Raw genomic sequence first — 22,842 nt, 5'->3', positions numbered from 1 at the left:
TCAGTGTCCCAGTGTCCTAGTGTCTCAGTGTCTCAGTATCCCAGTGTCCCAGTGTCCTAGTGTCTCTGTATCTCAGTGTCCCAGTGCCCCAGTGTCCCAGTGTCCTAGTGTCTCAGTGTCTCAGTGTCCCAGTGTCCCAGTGTCCTAGTGTCTCTGTGTCTCAGTGTCTCAGTGTCACAGTGTACCAGTGTCCTAGTGTCCTAGTGTCTCTGTGTCTCAGTGTCTCAGTGTCCCAGTGTCCTAGTGTCTCTGTGTCTCAGTGTCTCAGTGTCTCAGTGTCCCAGTGTCCTAGTGTCTCAGTGTCTCAGTGCCCCAGTGTCCCAGTGTCCTAGTGCCTCTGTGTCTCAGTGTCTCAGTGTCCCAGTGTCCCAGTGTCCTAGTGTCTCTGTGTTTCTGTGTCTCAGTGTCTCAGTGTCACAGTGTCCCAGTGTCCTAGTGTCCTAGTGTTTCTGTGTCTCAGTGTCCCAGTGTCCCAGTGTCCTAGTGTCTCTGTGTCTCAGTGTCTCAGTGTCTCAGTGTCCCAGTGTCCTAGTGTCTCTGTGTCTCAGTGTCTCAGTGTCCCAGTGTCCCAGTGTCCTAGTGTCTCTGTGTCTCAGTGTCCCAGTGACCCAGTGTCCCAGTGTCCTAGTATCTCTGTGTCTCAGTGTCCCAGTGTCCCAGTGTCCCAGTGTCCTAGTGTCTCTGTGTCTCAGTGTCCCAGTGTCCTAGTGTCCTAGTGTCTCTGTGTCTCAGTGTCCCAGTGTCCCAGTGTCCTAGTGTCTCTGTGTCTCAGTGTCTCAGTGTCCCAGTGTCCTAGTGTCTCAGTGTCTCAGTGTCCCAGTGTCCCAGTGTCCTAGTGCCTCTGTGTCTCAGTGTCTCAGTGTCCCAGTGTCCCAGTGTCCTAGTGTCTCTGTGTTTCTGTGTCTCAGTGTCTCAGTGTCACAGTGTCCCAGTGTCCTAGTGTCCTAGTGTTTCTGTGTCTCAGTGTCCCAGTGTCCCAGTGTCCCAGTGTCCTCGAGTCTCAGTGCCTCAGTGTCACAGTGTCCCACTGTCCTAGTGTCCTAGTGTCTCTGTGTCTCTGTGTCTCAGTGTCTCAGTGTCACAGTGTCCCAGTGTCCTAGTGTCCTAGTGTCTCTGTGTCTCAGTGTCCCAGTGTCCCAGTGTCCCAGTGTCTCTGTGTCTCAGTGTCTCAGTGTCTCAGTGTCCCAGTGTCCTAGTGTCTCAGTGTCTCAGTGTCTCAATGTCCCAGTGTCCTAGTGGCTCTGTGTCTCAGTGTCCCAGTGTCCCAGTGTCCCAGTGTCCTAGTGTCTCTGTGTCTCAGTGTCCCAGTGTCCCAGTGTCCTAGTGTCCTAGTGTCTCTGTGTCTCAGTGTCTCAGTGTCTCAGTGTCCCAGTGTCCTAGTGTCTCAGTGTCTCAGTATCCCAGTGTCCCAGTGTTCTAGTGTCTCTGTGTCTCAGTGTCCCAGTGTCCCAGTGTCCTAGTGCCTCTGTGTCTCAGTGTCTCAGTGTCACAGTGTCCCAGTGTCCTAGTGTCCTAGTGTCTCTGTGTCTCTGTGTCTCAGTGTCTCAGTGTCACAGTGTCCCAGTGTCCTAGTGTCCTAGTGTCTCTGTGTCTCAGTGTCCCAGTGTCCTAGTGTCTCTGTGTCTCAGTGTCTCAGTGTCTCAGTGTCCCAGTGTCCTAGTGTCTCTGTGTCTCAGTATCTCAGTGTCCCAGTGTCCCAGTGTCCTAGTGTCTCTGTGTCTCAGTGTCTCAGTGTCTCAGTGTCCCAGTGTCCCAGTGTCCCAGTGTCCTAGTGTCTCAGTGTCTCAGTGTCCCAGTGTCCCAGTGTCCCAGTGTCCTAGTGTCTCTGTGTCTCAGTTTCCCAGTGCCCCAGTGTCCTAGTGTCCTAGTGTCTCTGTGTCTCAGTGGCTCAGTGTCTCAGTGTCCCAGTGTCCTAGTGTCTCAGTGTCTCTGTGCCTCAGTATCTCAGTGTCCCAGTGTCCCAGTGTCCTAGTGTCTCTGTGTCTCAGTGTCTCAGTGTCTCAGTGTCCCCGTGTCCCAGTGTCCCAGTGTCCTAGTGTCTCAGTGTCTCAGTGTCCTAGTGTCCCAGTGTCCCAGTGTCCTAGTGTCTCTGTGTCTCAGTTTCCCAGTGCCCCAGTGTCCTAGTGTCCTAGTGTCTCTGTGTCTCAGTGGCTCAGTGTCTCAGTGTCCCAGTGTCCTAGTGTCTCAGTGTCTCAGTGTCTCAATGTCCCAGTGTCCTAGTGTCTCTGTGTCTCAGTGTCCCAGTGTCCCAGTGTCCCAGTGTCCTAGTGTCTCTGTGTCTCAGTGTCCCAGTGTCCCAGTGTCCTAGTGTCCTAGTGTCTCTGTGTCTCAGTGTCTCAGTGTCTCAGTGTCCCAGTGTCCTAGTGTCTCAGTGTCTCAGTATCCCAGTGTCCCAGTGTCCTAGTGTCTCTGTGTCTCAGTGTCCCAGTGTCCCAGTGTCCTAGTGTCTCTGTGTCTCAGTGTCTCAGTGTCACAGTGTCCCAGTGTCCTAGTGTCCTAGTGTCTCTGTGTCCCAGTGTCCCAGTGTCCTAGTGTCTCAGTGTCTCAGTGTCCCAGTGTCCTAGTGTCTCAGTGTCTCAGTGCCTCAATGTCCCAGTGTCCTAGTGTCTCTGTGTCTCAGTGTCCCAGTGTCCCAGTGTCCTAGTGTCTCTGTGTCTCAGTGTCCCAGTGTCCCAGTGTCCTAGTGTCCTAGTGTCTCTGTGTCTCAGTGTCTCAGTGTCTCAGTGTCCCAGTGTCCTAGTGTCTCAGTGTCTCAGTATCCCAGTGTCCCAGTGTCCTAGTGTCTCTGTGTCTCAGTGTCCCAGTGTCCCAGTGTCCTAGTGTCTCTGTGTCTCAGTGTCTCAGTGTCTCAGTGTCTCAGTGTCCCCGTGTCCCAGTGTCCCAGTGTCCTAGTGTCTCAGTGTCTCAGTGTCCTAGTGTCCCAGTGTCCCAGTGTCCTAGTGTCTCTGTGTCTCAGTTTCCCAGTGCCCCAGTGTCCTAGTGTCCTAGTGTCTCTGTGTCTCAGTGGCTCAGTGTCTCAGTGTCCCAGTGTCCTAGTGTCTCAGTGTCTCAGTGTCTCAATGTCCCAGTGTCCTAGTGTCTCTGTGTCTCAGTGTCCCAGTGTCCCAGTGTCCCAGTGTCCTAGTGTCTCTGTGTCTCAGTGTCCCAGTGTCCCAGTGTCCTAGTGTCCTAGTGTCTCTGTGTCTCAGTGTCTCAGTGTCTCAGTGTCCCAGTGTCCTAGTGTCTCAGTGTCTCAGTATCCCAGTGTCCCAGTGTCCTAGTGTCTCTGTGTCTCAGTGTCCCAGTGTCCCAGTGTCCTAGTGTCTCTGTGTCTCAGTGTCTCAGTGTCACAGTGTCCCAGTGTCCTAGTGTCCTAGTGTCTCTGTGTCCCAGTGTCCCAGTGTCCTAGTGTCTCAGTGTCTCAGTGTCCCAGTGTCCTAGTGTCTCAGTGTCTCAGTGTCTCAATGTCCCAGTGTCCTAGTGTCTCTGTGTCTCAGTGTCCCAGTGTCCCAGTGTCCCAGTGTCCTAGTGTCTCTGTGTCCCAGTGTCCCAGTGTCCTAGTGTCCTAGTGTCTCTGTGTCTCAGTGTCTCAGTGTCTCAGTGTCCCCGTGTCCTAGTGTCTCAGTGTCTCAGTATCCCAGTGTCCCAGTGTCCTAGTGTCTCTGTGTCTCAGTGTCCCAGTGTCCCAGTGTCCTAGTGTCTCTGTGTCTCAGTGTCTCAGTGTCACAGTGTCCCAGTGTCCTAGTGTCCTAGTGTCTCTGTGTCTCAGTGTCCCAGTGTCCTAGTGTCGCTGTGTCTCAGTGTCTCAGTGTCCCAGTGTCCCAGCGTCCTAGTGTCTCTGTGTCTCAGTGTCCCAGTGTCCCAGTGTCCCAGTGTCCTAGTGTCTCTGTGTCTCAGTGTCTCAGTGCCTCAGTGTCCCAGTGTCCTAGTGTCTCAGTGTCTCAGTGTCCCAGTGTCCTAGTGTCTCTGTGTCTCAGTGTCCCAGTGTCCCAGTGTCCCAGTGTCCTAGTGTCTCTGTGTCTCAGTGTCTCAGTGTCTCAGTGTCCCAGTGTCCCAGTGTCCTAGTGTCTCCGTGTCTCAGTGTCCCAGTGTCCCAGTGTCCTAGTGTCTCTGTGTCTCAGTTTCCCAGTGTCCCAGTGTCCTAGTGTCCTAGTGTCTCTGTGTCTCAGTGGCTCAGTGTCTCAGTGTCCCAGTGTCCTAGTGTATCAGTGTCTCAGTGTCCCAGTGTCCCAGTGTCCTAGTGTCTCTGTGTCTCAGTGTCTCAGTGTCCCAGTGTCCCAATGTCCTAGTGTCTCAGTGTCTCAGTGTCTCAGTGTCCCAGTGTCCCAGTGTCCTAGTGTCTCTGTGTCTCAGTGTCTCAGTGCCACAGTGTCCCAGTGTCCTAGTGACCTAGTGTCTCTGTGTCTCAGTGTCCCAGTGTCCCAGTGTCCCAGTGTCCTAGTGTCTCAGTGTCTCAGTGTCCCAGTGCCCCAGTGTCCTAGTGTCTCAGTGTCTCAGTGTCTCAATGTCCCAGTGTCCTAGTGTCTCTGTGTCTCAGTGTCTCAGTGTCTCAGTGTCCCCGTGTCCTAGTGTCTCAGTGTCTCAGTGTCTCAGTGTCCCAGTGTCCCAGTGTCCTAGTGTCTCTGTGTCTCAGTGTCTCAGTGTCACAGTGTCCCAGTGTCCCAGTGTCCTAGTGTCTCAGTGTCTCAGTGTCCCAGTGTCCTAGTGTCTCTGTGTCTCAGTGTCTCAGTGTCCCAGTGTCCCAGTGTCCTACTGTTTCTGTGTCTCAGTGTCTCAGTGCCACAGTGTCCCAGTGTCCTAGTGCCCTAGTGTCTCTGTGTCTCAGTGTCCCAGTGTCCCAGTGTCCCAGTGTCCTAGTGTCTCAATGTCTCAGTGTCCCAGTGTCCCAGTGTCCTAGTGTCTCAGTGTCTCAGTGTCTCAATGTCCCAGTGTCCTAGTGTCTCTGTGTCTCAGTGTCTCAGTGTCTCAGTGTCCCCGTGTCCTAGTGTCTCAGTGTCTCAGTGTCCCAGTGTCCCAGTGTCCTAGTGTCTCTCTGTCTCAGTGTCTCAGTGTCACAGTGTCCTAGTGCCCTAGTGTCTCTGTGTCTCAGTGTCCCAGTGTCCCAGTGTCCCAGTGTCCTAGTGTCTCAGTGTCTCAGTGTCCCAGTGTCCCAGTGTCCTAGTGTCTCTGTGTCTTAGTGTCTCAGTGTCCCAGTGTCCCAGTGTCCCAGTGTCCTAGTGCCTCAGTGTCTCAGTGTCCTAGTGTCTCTGTGTCTCAGTGTCTCAGTGTCCCAGTGTCCCAGTGTCCTAGTGTCTCTGTGTCTCAGTGTCTCAGTGTCTCAGTGTCACAGTGTCCTAGTGCCCTAGTGTCTCTGTGTCTCAGTGTCCCAGTGTTCCAGTGTCCCAGTGTCCTAGTGTCTCAGTGTCTCAGTGTCTCAGTGTCCCAGTGTCCTAGTGTCTCTGTGTCTCAGTGTCTCAGTGTCTCAGTGTCCCAGTGTCCCAGTGTCCTAGTGTCTCTGTGTCTCAGTGTCTCAGTGCCACAGTGTCCCAGTGTCCTAGTGCCCTAGTGCCTCTGTGTCTCAGTGTCCCAGTGTCCCAGTGTCCCAGTGTCCTAGTGTCTCAGTGTCTCAGTGTCCCAGTGTCCCAGTGTCCTAGTGTCTCAGTGTCTCAGTGTCTCAATGTCCCAGTGTCCTAGTGTCTCTGTGTCTCAGTGTCTCAGTGTCTCAGTGTCCCCGTGTCCTAGTGTCTCAGTGTCTCAGTGTCCCAGTGTCCCAGTGTCCTAGTGTCTCTCTGTCTCAGTGTCTCAGTGTCACAGTGTCCTAGTGCCCTAGTGTCTCTGTGTCTCAGTGTCCCAGTGTCCCAGTGTCCCAGTGTCCTAGTGTCTCAGTGTCTCAGTTTCCCAGTGTCCCAGTGTCCTAGTGTCTCTGTGTCTTAGTGTCTCAGTGTCTCAGTGTCCCAGTGTCCTAGTGCCTCTGTGTCTCAGTGTCTCAGTGTCCCAGTGTCGCAGTGTCCTAGTGTCTCTGTGTCTCAGTGTCTCAGTGTCCCAGTGTCGCAGTGTCCTAGTGTCTCTGTGTCTCAGTGTCTCAGTGTCTCAGTGTCCCAGTGTCCTAGTGTCTCAGTGTCTCAGTGTCTCAATGTCCCAGTGTCCTAGTGTCTCTGTGTCTCAGTGTCCCAGTGTCCCAGTGTCCCAGTGTCCTAGTGTCTCTGTGTCTCAGTGTCCCAGTGTCCCAGTGTCCTAGTGTCCTAGTGTCTCTGTGTCTCAGTGTCTCAGTGTCTCAGTGCCCCAGTGTCCTAGTGTCTCAGTGACTCAGTATCCCAGTGTCCCAGTGTCCTAGTGTCTCTGTGTCTCAGTGTCCCAGTATCCCAGTGTCCTAGAGTCTCTGTGTCTCAGTGTCACAGTGTCCCAGTGTCCTAGTGTCCTAGTGTCTCTGTGTCTCTGTGTCTCAGTGGCTCAGTGTCTCAGTGTCCCAGTGTCCTAGTGCCTCAGTGTCTCAGTGTCTCAATGTCCCAGTGTCCTAGTGTCTCTGTGTCTCAGTGTCCCAGTGTCCCAGTGTCCCAGTGTCCTAGTGCCTCTGTGTCTCAGTGTCCCAGTGTCCTAGTGTCCTAGTGTCTCTGTGTCTCAGTGTCTCAGTGTCTCAGTGTCCCAGTGTCCCAGTGTCCTAGTGTCTCAGTGTCTCAGTATCCCAGTGTCCCAGTGTCCTAGTGCCTCTGTATCTCAGTGTCCCAGTGCCCCAGTGTCCCAGTGTCCTAGTGTCTCAGTGTCTCAGTGTCCCAGTGTCCCAGTGTCCTAGTGTCTCTGTGTCTCAGTGTCTCAGTGTCACAGTGTACCAGTGTCCTAGTGTCCTAGTGTCTCTGTGTCTCAGTGTCCCAGTGTCCCAGTGTCCTAGTGTCTCTGTGTCTCAGTGTCTCAGTGTCTCAATGTCCCAGTGTCCTAGTGTCTCAGTGTCTCAGTGTCCCAGTGTCCCAGTGTCCTAGTGCCTCTGTGTCTCAGTGTCTCAGTGTCCCAGTGTCCCAGTGTCCTAGTGTCTCTGTGTTTCTGTGTCTCAGTGTCTCAGTGTCACAGTGTCCCAGTGTCCAATGTCCTAGTGTTTCTGTGTCTCAGTGTCCCAGTGTCCCAGTGTCCCAGTGTCCTCGAGTCTCAGTGCCTCAGTGTCCCAGTGTCCCAGTGTCCCAGTGTCCTAGTGTCTCTGTGTCTCAGTGTCTCAGTGTCTCAGTGTCCCAGTGTCCTAGTGTCTCTGTGTCTCAGTGTCTCTGTGTCCCAGTGTCCCAGTGTCCTAGTGTCTCTGTGTCTCAGTGTACCAGTGTCCCAGTGTCCCAGTGTCCTAGTATATCTGTGTCTCAGTGTCTCAGTGCCTCAGTGGCCCAGTGTCCTAGTGTCTCAGTGTCTCAGTGTCCCAGTGTCCTAGTGTCTCTGTGTCTCTGTGTCTCAGTATCTCAGTGTCCCAGTGTCCCAGTGTCCTAGTGTCTCTGTGTCTCAGTGTCTCAGTGTCTCAGTGTCCCAGTGTCCCAGTGTCCCAGTGTCCTAGTGTCTCAGTGTCTCAGTGTCCCAGTGTCCCAGTGTCCCAGTGTCCTAGTGTCTCTGTGTCTCAGTTTCCCAGTGCCCCAGTGTCCTAGTGTCCTAGTGTCTCTGTGTCTCAGTGGCTCAGTGTCTCAGTGTCCCAGTGTCCTAGTGTCTCAGTGTCTCTGTGTCTCAGTGTCTCAGTGTCCCAGTGTCCCAGTGTCCTAGTGTCTCAGTGTCTCAGTGTCCCAGTGTCCTAGTGTCTCAGTGTCTCAGTGTCTCAATGTCCCAGTGTCCTAGTGTCTCTGTGTCTCAGTGTCCCAGTGTCCCAGTGTCCTAGTGTCTCTGTGTCTCAGTGTCCCAGTGTCCCAGTGTCCTAGTGTCCTAGTGTCTCTGTGTCTCAGTGTCTCAGTGTCTCAGTGTCCCAGTGTCCTAGTGTCTCAGTGTCTCAGTATCCCAGTGTCCCAGTGTCCTAGTGTCTCTGTGTCTCAGTGTCCCAGTATCCCAGTGTCCTAGTGTCTCTGTGTCTCAGTGTCTCAGTGTCACAGTGTCCCAGTGTCCTAGTGTCCTAGTGTCTCTGTGTCTCAGTGGCCCAGTGTCCTAGTGTCGCTGTGTCTCAGTGTCTCAGTGTCCCAGTGTCCCAGCGTCCTAGTGTCTCTGTGTCTCAGTGTCCCAGTGTCCCAGTGTCCCAGTGTCCTAGTGTCTCTGTGTCTCAGTGTCTCTGTGTCCCAGTGTCCCAGTGTCCTCGTGTCTCTGTGTCTCAGTGTACCAGTGTCCCAGTGTCCCAGTGTCCTAGTATATCTGTGCCTCAGTGTCTCAGTGCCTCAGTGGCCCAGTGTCCTAGTGTCTCAGTGTCTCAGTGTCCCAGTGTCCTAGTGTCTCTGTGTCTCAGTATCTCAGTGTCCCAGTGTCCCAGTGTCCTAGTGTCTCTGTGTCTCTGTGTCTCAGTGTCTCAGTGTCTCAGTGTCCCAGTGTCCCAGTGTTCCAGTGTCCTAGTGTCTCAGTGTCTCAGTGTCCCAGTGTCCCAGTGTCCCAGTGTCCTAGTGTCTCTGTGTCTCAGTTTCCCAGTGCCCCAGTGTCCTAGTGTCCTAGTGTCTCTGTGTCTCAGTGGCTCAGTGTCTCAGTGTCCCAGTGTCCTAGTGTCTCAGTGTCTCTGTGTCTCAGTGTCTCAGTGTCCCAGTGTCCCAGTGTCCTAGTGTCTCAGTGTCTCAGTGTCCCAGTGTCCTAGTGTCTCAGTGTCTCAGTGTCTCAATGTCCCAGTGTCCTAGTGTCTCTGTGTCTCAGTGTCCCAGTGTCCCAGTGTCCTAGTGTCTCAGTGTCTCAGTGTCTCAATGTCCCAGTGTCCTAGTGTCTCTGTGTCTCAGTGTCCCAGTGTCCCAGTGTCCTAGTGTCTCTGTGTCTCAGTGTCCCAGTGTCCCAGTGTCCTAGTGTCCTAGTGTCTCTGTGTCTCAGTGTCTCAGTGTCTCAGTGTCCCAGTGTCCTAGTGTCTCAGTGTCTCAGTATCACAGTGTCCCAGTGTCCTAGTGTCTCTGTGTCTCAGTGTCCCAGTATCCCAGTGTCCTAGTGTCTCTGTGTCTCAGTGTCTCAGTGTCACAGTGTCCCAGTGTCCTAGTGTCCTAGTGTCTCCGTGTCTCAGTGGCCCAGTGTCCTAGTGTCGCTGTGTCTCAGTGTCTCAGTGTCCCAGTGTCCCAGCGTCCTAGTGTCTCTGTGTCTCAGTGTCCCAGTGTCCCAGTGTCCCAGTGTCCTAGTGTCTCTGTGTCTCAGTGTCTCAGTGCCTCAGTGTCCCAGTGTCCTAGTGTCTCAGTGCCTCAGTGTCCCAGTGTCCTAGTGTCTCTGTGTCTCAGTGTCTCAGTGTCCCAGTGTCCTAGTGTCTCTGTGTCTCAGTGTCTCAGTGTCTCAGTGTCCCAGTGTCCCAGTGTCCTAGTGTCTCTGTGTCTCAGTGTCCCAGTGTCCCAGTGTCCTAGTGTCTCTGTGTCTCAGTTTCCCAGGATCCCAGTGTCCTAGTGTCCTAGTGTCTCTGTGTCTCAGTGGCTCAGTGTCTCAGTGTCCCAGTGTCCTAGTGTCTCAGTGTCTCAGTGTCCCAGTGTCCCAGTGTCCTAGTGTCTCTGTGTCTCAGTGTCTCAGTGTCCCAGTGTCCCAGTGTCCTAGTGTCTCTGCGTCTCAGTGTCTCAGTGCCACAGTGTCCCAGTGTCCTAGTGCCCTAGTGTCTCTGTGTCTCAGTGTCCCAGTGTCCCAGTGTCCCAGTGTCCTAGTGTCTCAGTGTCTCAGTGTCCCAATGCCCCAGTGTCCTAGTGTCTCAGTGTCCCAGTGTCTCAATGTCCCAGTGTCCTAGTGTATCTGTGTCTCAGTGTCTCAGTGTCTCAGTGTCCCCGTGTCCTAGTGTCTCAGTGTCCCAGTGTCTCAGTGTCCCAGTGTCCCAGTGTCCTAGTGTCTCTGTGTCTCAGTGTCTCAGTGTCACAGTGTCCCAGTGTCCCAGTGTCCTAGTGTCTCAGTGTCTCAGTGTCCCAGTGTCCTAGTGTCTCTGTGTCTCAGTGTCTCAGTGTCCCAGTGTCCCAGTGTCCTAGTGTCTCTGTGTCTCAGTGTCTCAGTGCCACAGTGTCCCAGTGTCCTAGTGCCCTAGTGTCTCTGTGTCTCAGTGTCCCAGTGTCCCAGTGTCCCAGTGTCCTAGTGTCTCAGTGTCTCAGTGTCCCAGTGTCCCAGTGTCCTAGTGTCTCAGTGTCTCAGTGTCTCAATGTCCCAGTGTCCTAGTGTCTCTGTGTCTCAGTGTCTCAGTGTCTCAGTGTCCCCGTGTCCTAGTGTCTCAGTGTCTCAGTGTCCCAGTGTCCCAGTGTCTCTCTGTCTCAGTGTCTCAGTGTCACAGTGTCCTAGTGCCCTAGTGTCTCTGTGTCTCAGTGTCCCAGTGCCCCAGTGTCCCAGTGTCCTAGTGTCTCAGTGTCTCAGTGTCCCAGTGTCCCAGTGTCCTATTGTCTCTGTGTCTTAGTGTCTCAGTGTCTCAGTGTCCCAGTGTCCTAGTGCCTCTGTGTCTCAGTGTCTCAGTGTCCCAGTGTCGCAGTGTCCTAGTGCCTCTGTGTCTCAGTGTCTCAGTGTCTCAGTGTCCCAGTGTCCTAGTGTCTCAGTGTCTCAGTGTCTCAATGTCCCAGTGTCCTAGTGTCTCTGTGTCTCAGTGTCCCAGTGTCCCAGTGTCCCAGTGTGCTAGTGTCTCTGTGTCTCAGTGTCCCAGTGTCCCAGTGTCCTAGTGTCCTAGTGTCTCTGTGTCTCAGTGTCTCAGTGTCTCAGTGTCCCAGTGTCCTAGTGTCTCCGTGACTCAGTATCCCAGTGTCCCAGTGTCCTAGTGTCTCTGTGTCTCAGTGTCCCAGTATCCCAGTGTCCTAGTGTCTCTGTGTCTCAGTGTCACAGTGTCCCAGTGTCCTAGTGTCCTAGTGTCTCTGTGTCTCTGTGTCTCAGTGTCTCAGTGTCTCAGTGTCCCAGTGTCCTAGTGTCTCAGTGTCTCAGTGTCTCAATGTCCCAGTGTCCTAGTGTCTCTGTGTCCCAGTGTCCCAGTGTCCCAGTGTCCCAGTGTCCTAGTGCCTCTGTGTCTCAGTGTCCCAGTGTCCTCGTGTCCTAGTGTCTCTGTGTCTCAGTGTCTCAGTGTCTCAGTGTCCCAGTGTCCTAGTGTCTCAGTGTCTCAGTATCCCAGTGTCCCAGTGTCCTAGTGCCTCTGTATCTCAGTGTCCCAGTGCCCCAGTGTCCCAGTGTCCTAGTGTCTCAGTGTCTCAGTGTCCCAGTGTCACAGTGTCCTAGTGTCTCCGTGTCTCAGTGTCTCAGTGTCACAGTGTACCAGTGTCCTAGTGTCCTAGTGTCTCTGTGTCTCAGTGTCCCAGTGTCCCAGTGTCCTAGTGTCTCTGTGTCTCAGTGTCTCAGTGTCTCAATGTCCCAGTGTCCTAGTGTCTCAGTGTCTCAGTGTCCCAGTGTCCCAGTGTCCTAGTGCCTCTGTGTCTCAGTGTCTCAGTGTCCCAGTGTCCCAGTGTCCTAGTGTCTCTGTGTTTCTGTGTCTCAGTGTCTCAGTGTCACAGTGTCCCAGTGTACTAGTGTCCTAGTGTTTCTGTGTCTCAGTGTCCCAGTGTCCCAGTGTCCCAGTGTCCTCGAGTCTCAGTGCCTCAGTGTCCCAGTGTCCCAGTGTCCTAGTGTCTCTGTGTCTCAGTGTCTCAGTGTCTCAGTGTCCCAGTGTTCTAGTGTCTCTGTGTCTCAGTGTCTCTGTGTCCCAGTGTCCCAGTGTCCTAGTGTCTCTGTGTCTCAGTGTACCAGTGTCCCGGTGTCCCAGTGTCCTAGTATCTCTGTATCTCAGTGTATCAGTGTCTCAGTGTCCAAGTGTCCTAGTGTCTCAGTGTCTCAGTGTCCCAGTGTCCCAGTGTCCTAGTGCCTCTGTGTCTCAGTGTCCCAGTGTCCCAGTGTCCTATGTCTCTGTGTTTCTGTGTCTCAGTGTCTCAGTGTCACAGTGTCCCAGTGTCCTAGTGTCCTAGTGTTTCTGTGTCTCAGTGTCCCAGTGTCCCAGTGTCCCAGTGTCCTCGAGTCTCAGTGCCTCAGTGTCCCAGTGTCCCAGTGTCCTAGTGTCTCTGTGTCTCAGTGTCTCAGTGTCTCAGTGTCCCAGTGTCCTAGTGTCTCTGTGTCTCAGTGTCTCAGTGTCCCAGTGTCCCAGTGTCCTAGTGTCTCTGTGTCTCAGTGTCCCAGTGTCCTAGTGTCCTAGTGTCTCTGTGTCTCAGTGTCTCAGTGTCCCAGTGTCCTAATGTCTCAGTGTCTCAGTGTCCCAGTGTCCCAGTGTCCTAGTGTCTCTGTGTCTCAGTGTCTCAGTGTCTCAGTGTCCCAGTGTCCCAGTGTCCTAGTGTCTCTGTGTCTCAGTGTCTCAGTGTCTCAGTGTCCCAGTGTCCCAGTGTCCTTGTGTCTCTGTGTCTCAGTGTCCCAGTGTCCCAGTGTACCAGTGTCCTAGTGTCTCTGTGTCTCAGTGTCCCAGTGTCCCAGTGTCCTAGTGTCCTAGTGTCTCTGTGTCTCAGTGGCTCAGTGTCTCAGTGTCCCAGTGTCCTAGTGTCTCAGTGTCTCAGTGTCTCAGTGTCCCAGTGTCCCAGTGTCCTAATGTCTCTGTGTCTCATTGACTCAGTGTCCCAGTGTCCCAGTGTCCCAGTGTCCTAGTGTCTCTGTGTCTCAGTGTCTCAGTGTCACAGTGTCCCAGTGTCCTAGTGCCCTAGTGTCTCTGTGTCTCAGTGTCCCAGTGTCCCAGTGTCCCAGTGTCCTAGTGTCTCAGTGTCTCAGTGTCCCAGTGTCCCAGTGTCCTAGTGTATCTGTGTCTCAGTGTCTCAGTGTCTCAGTGTCCCAGTGTCCTAGTGTCTCTGTGTCTCAGTGTCTCAGAGTCTCAGTGTCCCAGTGTCCTAGTGTCTCAGTGTCTCAGTGTCCCAGTGTCCCAGTGTCCTAGTGTATCTGTGCCTCTGTGTCTCAGTGTCACAGTGTCCCAGTGTCCTAGTGTCCTAGTGTCTCTGTGTCTCTGTGTCTCAGTGTCTCAGTGTCACAGTGTCCCAGTGTCCTAGTGTCCTAGTGTCTCTGTGTCTCAGTGTCCCAGTGTTATAGTGTCCCAGTATCTCTGTGTCTCAGTGTCTCAGTGTCTCAGTGTCCCAGTGTCCTAGTGTCTCAGTGTCTCAGTGTCTCAATGTCCCAGTGTCCTAGTATCTCTGTGTCTCAGTTTCCCAGTGTCCCAGTGTCCCAGTGTCCTAGTGTCTCTGTGTCTCAGTGTCCCAGTGTCCCAGTGTCCTAGTGTCTCTGTGTCTCAGTTTCCCAGTGTCCCAGTGTCCTAGTGTCCTAGTGTCTCTGTGTCTCAGTGGCTCAGTGTCTCAGTGTACCAGTGTCCTAGTGTCTCAGTGGCTCAGTGTCTCAGTGTCTCAGTGTCCCAGTGTCCTAGTGTCTCAGTGTCTCAGTGTCTCAATGTCCCAGTGTCCTAGTGTCTCTGTGTCCCAGTGTCCCAGTGTCCCAGTGTCCTAGTGTCTCTGTATCTCAGTGTCCCAGTGTCCCAGTGTCCTAGTGTCCTAGTGTCTCAGTGTCTCAGTGTCCCAGTGTCCTAGTGTCTCAGTGTCTCAGTATCCCAGTGTCCCAGTGTCCTAGTGTCTCTGTGTCTCAGTGTCCCAGTGTCCCAGTGTCCTAGTGTCTCTGTGTCTCAGTGTCTCAGTGTCACAGTGTCCCAGTGTCCTAGTGTCCTAGTGTCTCTGTGTCTCTGTGTCTCAGTGTCTCAGTGTCACAGTGTCCCAGTGTCCTAGTGGCCTAGTGTCTCTGTGTCTCAGTGTCCCAGTGTCTTGGTGTCGCTGTGTCTCAGTGTCTCAGTGTCCCAGTGTCCCAGCGTCCTAGTGTCTCTGTGTCTCAGTGTCCCAGTGTCCCAGTGTCCCAGTGTCCTAGTGTCTCTGTGTCTCAGTGTCTCAGTGCCTCAGTGTCCCAGTGTCCTAGTGTCTCAGTGTCCCAGTGTCCCAGTGTCCTAGTGTCTCTGTGTCTCTGGGTCTCTGTGTATCAGTGTCTCAGTGTCACAGTGTCCCAGTGTCCTAGTGGCCTCGTGTCTCTGTGTCTCAGTGTCCCAGTGTCCTAGTGTCGCTGTGTCTCAGTGTCTCAGTGTCCCAGTGTCCCAGCGTCCTAGTGTCTCTGTGTCTCAGTGTCCCAGTGTCCCAGTGTCCCAGTGTCCTAGTGTCTCTGTGTCTCAGTGTCTCAGTGCCTCAGTGTCCCAGTGTCCTAGTGTCTCAGTGTCTCAGTGTCCCAGTGTCCTAGTGTCTCTGTGTCTCAGTGTCTCAGTGTCCCAGTGTCCCAGTGTCCTAGTGTCTCTGTGTCTCAGTGTCTCAGTGTCTCAGTCTCCCAGTGTCCCGGTGTCCTAGTGTCTCTGTGTCTCAGTGTCCCAGTGTCCCAGTGTCCCAGTGTCCTAGTGTCTCTGTGTCTCAGTTTCCCAGTGTCCCAGTGTCCTAGTGTCCTAGTGTCTCTGTGTGTCAGTGGCTCAGTGTCCCAGTGTCCTAGTGTCTCAGTGTCTCAGTGTCCCAGTGTCCCAGTGTCCCAGTGTCCTAGTGTCTCTGTGTCTCAGTGTCTCTGTGTCTCAGTGTCTCAGTGTCTCAGTGTCACAGTGTCCCAGTGTCCTAGTGGCCTAGTGTCTCTGTGTCTCAGTGTCCCAGTGTCCTAGTGTCGCTGTGTCTCAGTGTCTCAGTGTCCCAGTGTCCCAGCGTCCTAGTGTCTCTGTCTCTCAGTGTCCCAGTGTCCCAGTGTCCCAGTGTCCTAGTGTCTCTGTGTCTCAGTGTCTCAGTGCCTCAGTGTCCCAGTGTCCTAGTGTCTCAGTGTCTCAGTGTCCCAGTGTCCTAGTGTCTCTGTGTCTCAGTGTCTCAGTGTCCCAGTGTCCCAGTGTCCTAGTGTCTCTGTGTCTCAGTGCCTCAGTGTCTCAGTCTCCCAGTGTCCCGGTGTCCTAGTGTCTCTGTGTCTCAGTGTCCCAGTGTCCCAGTGTCCCAGTGTCCTAGTGTCTCTGTGTCTCAGTTTCCCAGTGTCCCAGTGTCCTAGTGTCCTAGTGTCTCTGTGTCTCAGTGGCTCAGTGTCCCAGTGTCCTAGTGTCTCAGTGTCTCAGTGTCCCAGTGTCCCAGTGTCCTAGTGTCTCTGTGTCTCAGTGTCTCAGTGTCCCAGTGTCCCAGTGTCCTAGTGTCTCTGTGTCTCAGTTTCTCAGTGTCTCAGTGTCCCAGTGTCCTAGTGCCTCTGTGTCTCAGTGTCTCAGTGTCTCAGTGTCCCCGTGTCCTAGTGTCTCAGTGTCTCAGTGTCCCAGTGTCGCAGTGTCCTAGTGTCTCTGTGTCTCAGTGTCTCAGTGTCTCAGTGTCCCAGTGTCCTAATGTCTCAGTGTCTCAGTGTCTCAATGTCCCAGTGTCCTAGTGTCTCTGTGTCTCAGTGTCTCAGTGTCCCAGTGTCCCAGTGTCCCAGTGTCCTAGTGTCTCTGTGTCTCAGTGTCCCAGTGTCCCAGTGTCCTAGTGTCCTAGTGTCTCTGTGTCTCAGTGTCTCAGTGTCTCAGTGTCCCAGTGTCCTAGTGTCTCAGTGACTCAGTATCCCAGTGTCCCAGTGTCCTAGTGTCTCTGTGTCTCAGTGTCCCAGTATCCCAGAGTCCTAGTGTCCTAGTGTCTCTGTGTCTCTGTGTCTCAGTGTCTCAGTGTCTCAGTGTCCCAGTGTCCTAGTGTCTCAGTGTCTCAGTGTCTCAATGTCCCAGTGTCCTAGTGTCTCTGTGTCTCAGTGTCCCAGTGTCCCAGTGTCCCAGTGTCCTAGTGCCTCTGTGTCTCAGTGTCCCAGTGTCCTAGTGTCCTAGTGTCTCTGTGTCTCTGTGTCTCAGTGTCTCAGTGTCTCAGTGTCCCAGTGTCCTAGTGTCTCAGTGTCTCAGTATCCCAGTGTCCCAGTGTCCTAGTGTCTCTGTATCTCAGTGTCCCAGTGCCCCAGTGTCCCAGTGTCCTAGTGTCTCAGTGTCTCAGTGTCCCAGTGTCCCAGTGTCCTAGTGTCTCTGTGTCTCAGTGTCTCAGTGTCTCAGTGTCACAGTGTACTAGTGTCCTAGTGTCCTAGTGTCTCTGTGTCTCAGTGTCCCAGTGTCCCAGTGTCCTAGTGTCTCAGTGTATCAGTGTCACAGTGTACCAGTGTCCTAGTGTCCTAGTGTCTCTGTGTCTCAGTGTCCCAGTGTCCCAGTGTCCTAGTGTCTCTGTGTCTCAGTGGCTCAGTGTCTCAGTGTCCCAGTGTCCTAGTGTCTCAGTGTCTCAGTGTCCCAGTGTCCCAGTGTCCTAGTGCCTCTGTGTCTCAGTGTCTCAGTGTCCCAGTGTCCCAGTGTCCTAGTGTCTCTGTGTTTCTGTGTCTCAGTGTCTCAGTGTCACAGTGTCCCAGTGTCCTAGTGTCCTAGTGTTTCTGTGTCTCAGTGTCCCAGTGTCCCAGTGTCCCAGTGTCCTCGAGTCTCAGTGCCTCAGTGTCCCAGTGTCCCAGTGTCCTAGTGTCTCTGTGTCTCAGTGTCTCAGTGTCTCAGTGTCCCAGTGTCCTAGTGTCTCTGTGTCTCAGTGTCTCAGTGTCCCAGTGTCCCAGTGTCCTAGTGTCTCTGTGTCTCAGTGTCCCAGTGTCCCAGTGCCCTAGTATTTCTGTGTATCAGTGTCCCAGTGTCCCAGTGTCCCAGTGTCCTCGTGTCTCTGTGTCTCAGTGTCTCAGTGTCCCAGTGTCCTAGTGTCCTAGTGTCTCTGTGTCTCAGTGTCTCAGTGTCCCAGTGTCCTAGTGTCTCAGTGTCTCAGTGTCCCAGTGTCCTAGTGTCTCAGTGTCTCAGTGTCCCAGTGTCCCAGTGTCCTAGTGTCTCTGTGTCTCAGTGTCTCAGTGTCCCAGTGTCCCAGTGTCCTAGTGTCTCTGTGTCTCAGTGTCTCAGTGTCTCAGTGTCCCAGTGTCCCAGTGTCCTAGTGTCTCAGTGTCCCAGTGTCCCAGTGTACCAGTGTCCTAGTGTCTCTGTGTCTCAGTGTCCCAGTGTCCCAGTGTCCTAGTGTCCTAGTGTCTCTGTGTCTCAGTGGCTCAGTGTCTCAGTGTCCCAATGTCCTAGTGTCTCAGTGTCTCAGTGTCTCAGTGTCCCAGTGTCCCAGTGTCCTCGTATCTCTGTGTCTCTGTGCCTCAGTGTCCCAGTGTCCTAGTGTCTCTGTGTCTCAGTGTCTCAGTGTCACAGTGTCCCAGTGTCCTAGTGCCCTAGTGTATCTGTGTCTCAGTGTCCCAGTGTCCCAGTGTCCTAGTGTCTCTGTGTCTCAGTGTCTCAGTGTCTCAGTGTCTCAGTGTCCCAGTGTCCTAGTGTCTCTGTGTCTCAGTGTCTCAGTGTCTCAGTGTCCCAGTGTCCTAGTGTCTCAGTGTCTCAGTGTCCCAGTGTCCCAGTGTCCTAGTGTCTCTGTGTCTCAGTGTCTCAGTGTCCCAGTGTCCTAGTGTCTCTGTGTCTCAGTGTCTCAGTGTCTCAGTGTCTCAGTGTCCCAGTGTCCTAGTGTCTCTGTGTCTCAGTGTCTCAGTGTCTCAGTGTCCCAGTGTCCTAGTGTCTCAGTGTCTCAGTGTCCCAGTGTCCCAGTGTCCTAGTGTCTCTGTGTCTCAGTGTCTCAGTGTCCCAGTGTCCCAGTGTCCTAGTGTATCTGTGTCTCAGTGTCTCAGTGTCACAGTGTCCCAGTGTCCTAGTGTCCTAGTGTCTCTGTGTCTCAGTGTTCCAGTGTTATAGTGTCCCAGTATCTCTGTGTCTCAGTGTCTCAGTGTCTCAGTGTCCCAGTGTCCTAGTGTCCCAGTGTCCCAGTGTCCTAGTGTCCTAGTGTCTCTGTGTCTCAGTGGCTCAGAGTCTCAGTGTCCCAGTGTCCTAGTGTCTCAGTGTCTCAGTGTCTCAGTGTCTCAGTGTCCCAGTGTCCCAGTGTCCTAGTGTCTCTGTGTCTCAGTGTCTCAGTGTCACAGTGTCCCAGTGTCCTAGTGCCCTAGTGCCTCTGTGTCTCAGTGTCCCAGTGTCCCAGTGTCCCAGTGTCCTAGTGTCTCAGTGTTTCAGTGTCCCAGTGTCCCAGTGTCCTAGTGTCTCTGTGTCTCAGTGTCTCAGTGTCTCAGTGTCCCAGTGTCCTAGTGTCTCTGTGTCTCAGTGTCTCAGTGTCTCAGTGTCCCAGTGTCCTAGTGTCTCAGTGTCTCAGTGTCCCAGTGTCCCAGTGTCCTAGTGTCTCTGTGTCTCAGTGTCTCAGTGTCCCAGTGTCCTAGTGTATCTGTGTCTCAGTGTCTCAGTGTCACAGTGTCCCAGTGTCCTAGTGTCCTAGTGTCTCTGTGTCTCTGTGTCCCAGTGTCTCAGTGTCACAGTGTCCCAGTGTCCTAGTGTCTCAGTGTCTCAGTGTCTCAGTGTCCCAGTGTCCTAGTGTCTCAGTGTCTCAGTGTCTCAATGTCCCAGTGTCCTAGTATCTCTGTGTCTCAGTTTCCCAGTGTCCCAGTGTCCTAGTGTCCTAGTGTCTCTGTGTCTCAGTGGCTCAGTGTCTCAGTGTCCCAGTGTCCCAGTGTCCTTGTGTCTCAGTGTCTCAGTGTCTCAATGTCCCAGTGTCCTAGTGTCTCTGTGTCTCAGTGTCCCAGTGTCCCAGTGTCCCAGTGTCCTAGTGCCTCTGTGTCTCAGTGTCCCAGTGTCCTAGTGTCCTAGTGTCTCTGTGTCTCAGTGTCTCAGTGTCTCAGTGTCCCAGTGTCCTAGTGTCTCAGTGTCTCAGTATCCCAGTGTCCCAGTGTCCTAGTGTCTCTGTATCTCAGTGTCCCAGTGCCCCAGTGTCCCAGTGTCCTAGTGTCTCAGTGTCTCAGTGTCCCAGTATCCCAGTGTCCTAGTGTCTCTGTGTCTCAGTGTCTCAGTGTCCCAGTGTCCCAGTGTCCTAGTGTCTCTGTGTCTCAGTGTCTCAGTGCCACAGTGTCCCAGTGTCCTAGTGCCCTAGTGTCTCTGTGTCTCAGTGTCCCAGTGTCCCAGTGTCCCAGTGTCCTAGTGTCTCAGTGTCTCAGTGCCCCAGTGTCCTAGTGTCTCAGTGTCTCAGTGTCTCAATGTCCCAGTGTCCTAGTGTCTCTGTGTCTCAGTGTCTCAGTGTCTCAGTGTCCCCGTGTCCTAGTGTCTCAGTGTCTCAGTGTCCCAGTGTCCCAGTGTCCTAGTGTCTCTGTGTCTCAGTGTCTCAGTGTCCCAGTGTCCCAGTGTCCTAGTGTCTCTCTGTCTCAGTGCCTCAGTGTCACAGTGTCCCAGTGTCCGAGTGCCCTAGTGTCTCTGTGTCTCAGTGTCCCAGTGTCCCAGTGTCCCAGTGTCCTAGTGTCTCAGTGTCTCAGTGTCCCAGTGTCCCAGTGTCCTAGTGTCTCTGTGTCTCAGTGTCTCAGTGTCTCAGTGTCCCAGTGTCCTAGTGCCTCTGTGTCTCAGTGTCTCAGTGTCTCAGTGTCCCCGTGTCCTAGTGTCTCAGTGTCTCAGTGTCCCAGTGTCGCACTGTCCTAGTGTCTCTGTGTCTCAGTGTCTCAGTGTCTCAGTGTCCCAGTGTCCTAGTGTCTCAGTGTCTCAGTGTCTCAATGTCCCAGTGTCCTAGTGTCTCTGTGTCTCAGTGTCCCAGTGTCCCAGTGTCCTAGTGTCTCTGTGTCTCAGTGTCCCAGTGTCCCAGTGTCCTAGTGTCCTAGTGTCTCTGTGTCTCAGTGTCTCAGTGTCTCAGTGTCCCAGTGTCCTAGTGTCTCAGTGTCTCAGTATCCCAGTGTCCCAGTGTCCTAGTGTCTCTGTGTCTCAGTGTCCCAGTATCCCAGTGTCCTAGTGTCTCTGTGTCTCAGTGTCACAGTGTCCCAGTGTCCTAGTGTCCTAGTGTCTCTGTGTCTCTGTGTCTCAGTGTCTCAGTGTCTCAGTGTCCCAGTGTCCTAGTGTCTCAGTGTCTCAGTGTCTCAATGTCCCAGTGTCCTAGTGTCTCTGTGTCTCAGTGTCCCAGTGTCCCAGTGTCCCAGTGTCCTAGTGCCTCTGTGTCTCAGTGTCCCAGTGTCCTAGTGTCCTAGTGTCTCTGTGTCTCAGTGTCTCAGTGCCTCAGTGTCCCAGTGTCCTAGTGTCTCAGTGTCTCAGTATCCCAGTGTCCCAGTGTCCTAGTGTCTCTGTATCTCTGTGTCTCAGTGTCCCAGTGTCCCAGTGTCCCAGTGTCCTAGTGTCTCTGTGTCTCAGTGTCCCAGTGTCCTAGTGTCCTAGTGTCTCTGTGTCTCAGTGTCTCAGTGTCCCAGTGTCCTAGTGTCTCAGTGTCTCAGTGTCCCAGTGTCCTAGTGTCTCAGTGTCTCAGTGTCCCAGTGTCCCTGTGTCCGAGTGTCTCTGTGTCTCAGTGTCTCAGTGTCCCAGTGTCCCAGTGTCCTAGTGTCTCTGTGTCCCAGTGTCCCAGTGTCCGAGTGTCTCAGTGTCCCAGTGTCCCAGTGTTCCAGTGTCCTAGTGTCTCTGTGTCTCAGTGGCCCAGTGTCCTAGTGTCCTAGTGTCTCTGTGTCTCAGTGTCTCAGTGTCCCAGTGTCCTAGTGTCTCAGTGTCTCAGTGTCCCAGTGTCCTAGTGTCTCAGTGTCTCAGTGTCCCAGTGTCCCTGTGTCCGAGTGTCTCTGTGTCTCAGTGTCTCAGTGTCCCAGTGTCCCAGTGTCCTAGTGTCTCTGTGTCTCAGTGTCTCAGTGTCTCAGTGTCCCAGTGTCCCAGTGTCCTAGTGTCTCTGTGTCTCAGTGTCCCAGTGTCCCAGTGTCCCAGTGTCCTAGTGTCTCTGTGTCTCAGTGTCCCAGTGTCCCAGTGTCCTAGTGTCCTAGTGTATCTGTGTCACAGTGGCTCAGTGTCTCAGTGTCCCAGTGTCCTAGTGTCTCAGTGTCTCAGTGTCTCAGTGTCCCAGTGTCCCAGTGTCCTAGTGTCTCTGTGTCTCAGTTTCTCAGTGTCCCAGTGTCCCAGTGTCCTAGTGTCTCTGTGTCTCAGTGTCTCAGTGTCACAGTGTCCCAGTGTCCTAGTGTCCTCGTGTCTCTGTGTCTCAGTGTCTCAGTGTCTCAGTGTCCCAGTGTCCTAGTGTCTCTGTGTCTCAGTGTCTCAGTGTCCCAGTGTCCCAGTGTCCTAGTGTCTCTGTGTCTCAGTTTCTCAGTGTCCCAGTGTCCCAGTGTCCTAGTGTCTCTGTGCCTCAGTGTCTCAGTGTCACAGTGTCCCAGTGTCCTAGTGTCCTAGTGTCTCTGTGACTCAGTGTCTCAGTGTCTCAGTGTTCCAGTGTCCTAGTGTCTCTGTGTCTCAGTGTCTCAGTGTCCCAGTGTCCCAGTGTCCTAGTGTCTCTGTGTCTCAGTGTCCCAGTGTCCCAGTGTCCCAGTGTCCTAGTGTCTCTGTGTCTCAGTGTCCCAGTGTCCCAGTGTCCCAGTGTCCTAGTGTCTCTGTGTCTCAGTGTCCCAGTGTCCTAGTGTCCTAGTGTCTCTGTGTCTCAGTGTCCCAGTGTCCAAGTGTCTCAGTGTCTCAGTGTCCCAGTGTCCTAGTGTCTCAGTGTCTCAGTGTCCCAGTGTCCCAGTGTCGTAGTGTCTCTGTGTCTCAGTGTCTCAGTGTCCCAGTGTCCCAGTGTCCTAGTGTCTCTGTGTCTCAGTGTCTCAGTGTCTCAGTGTCCCAGTGTCCCAGTGTCCTAGTGTCTCTGTGTCTCAGTGTCCCAGTGTCCCAGTGTCCCAGTGTCCTAGTGTCTCTGTGGCTCAGTGTCCCAGTGTCCCAGTGTCCTAGTGTCCTAGTGTATCTCTGTCTCAGTGGCTCAGTGTCTCAGTGTCCCAGTGTCCTAGTGTCTCAGTGTCTCAGTGTCTCAGTGTCCCAGTGTCCCAGTGTCCTAGTGTCTCTGTGTCTCAGTTTCTCAGTGTCCGTGTCCCAGTGTCCTAGTGTCTCTGTGTCTCAGTGTCTCAGTGTCACAGTGTCCCAGTGTCCTAGTGCCCTAGTGTCTCTGTGTCTCAGTGTCCCAGTGTCCCAGTGTCCCAGTGTCCTAGTGTCTCAGTGTCTCAGTGTCCCAGTGTCCCAGTGTCCTAGAGTCTCTGTGTCTCAGTGCCTCAGTGTCTCAGTGTCTCAGTGTCCCAGTGTCCTAGTGTCTCTGTGTCTCAGTGTCTCAGTGTCTCAGTGTCCCAGTGTCCTAGTGTCTCAGTGTCTCAGTGTCTCAGTGTCCCAGTGTTATAGTGTCCCAGTATCTCTGTGTCTCAGTGTCTCAGTGTCTCAGTGTCCCAGTGTGCTAGTGTCTCAGTGTCTCAGTGTCTCAATGTCCCAGTGTCCTTGTGTCTCTGTGTCTCAGTGTCCCAGTGTCCCAGTGTCCCAGTGTCCTAGTGTCTCTGTGTCTCAGTGTCCCAGTGTCCCAGTGTCCTAGTGTCTAGTGTCTCTGTGTCTCAGTGTCTCAGTGTCTCAGTGTCCCAGTGTCCTAGTGTCTCAGTGTCTCAGTATCCCAGTGTCCCAGTGTCCTAGTGTCTCTGTGTCTCAGTGTCCCAGTGTCCCAGTGTCCTAGTGTATCTGTGTCTCAGTGTCTCAGTGTCACAGTGTCCCAGTGTCCTAGTGTCCTAGTGTCTCTGTGTCCCAGTGTCCTAGTGTCTCTGTGTCTCAGTGTCTCAGTGTCCCAGTGTCCCAGCGTCCTAGTGTCTCAGTGTCTCAGTGTCTCAGTATCCCAGTGTCCCAGTGTCCTAGTGTCTCAGTGTCTCAGTGTCCCAGTGTCCCAGTGTCCTAGTGTCTCTGTGTCTCAGTATCTCAGTGTCCCAGTGTCCCAGTGTCCTAGTGTCTCTGTGTCTCAGTGTCTCAGTGTCACAGTGTCGCAGTGTCCTAGGGTCCTAGTGTCTCTTTGTCTCTGTGTCTCAGTGTCTCAGTGTCACAGTGTCCCAGTGTCCTAGTGTCCTAGTGTCTCTGTGTCTCAGTGTCCCAGTGTCCTAGTGTCTCTGTGT

The sequence above is a fragment of the Pristiophorus japonicus genome, chromosome 3, assembly GCF_044704955.1.
Source record: "Pristiophorus japonicus isolate sPriJap1 chromosome 3, sPriJap1.hap1, whole genome shotgun sequence".
NCBI lineage: Eukaryota > Metazoa > Chordata > Chondrichthyes > Pristiophoridae > Pristiophorus > Pristiophorus japonicus.
This window is presented reverse-complemented; position numbering follows the sequence as displayed.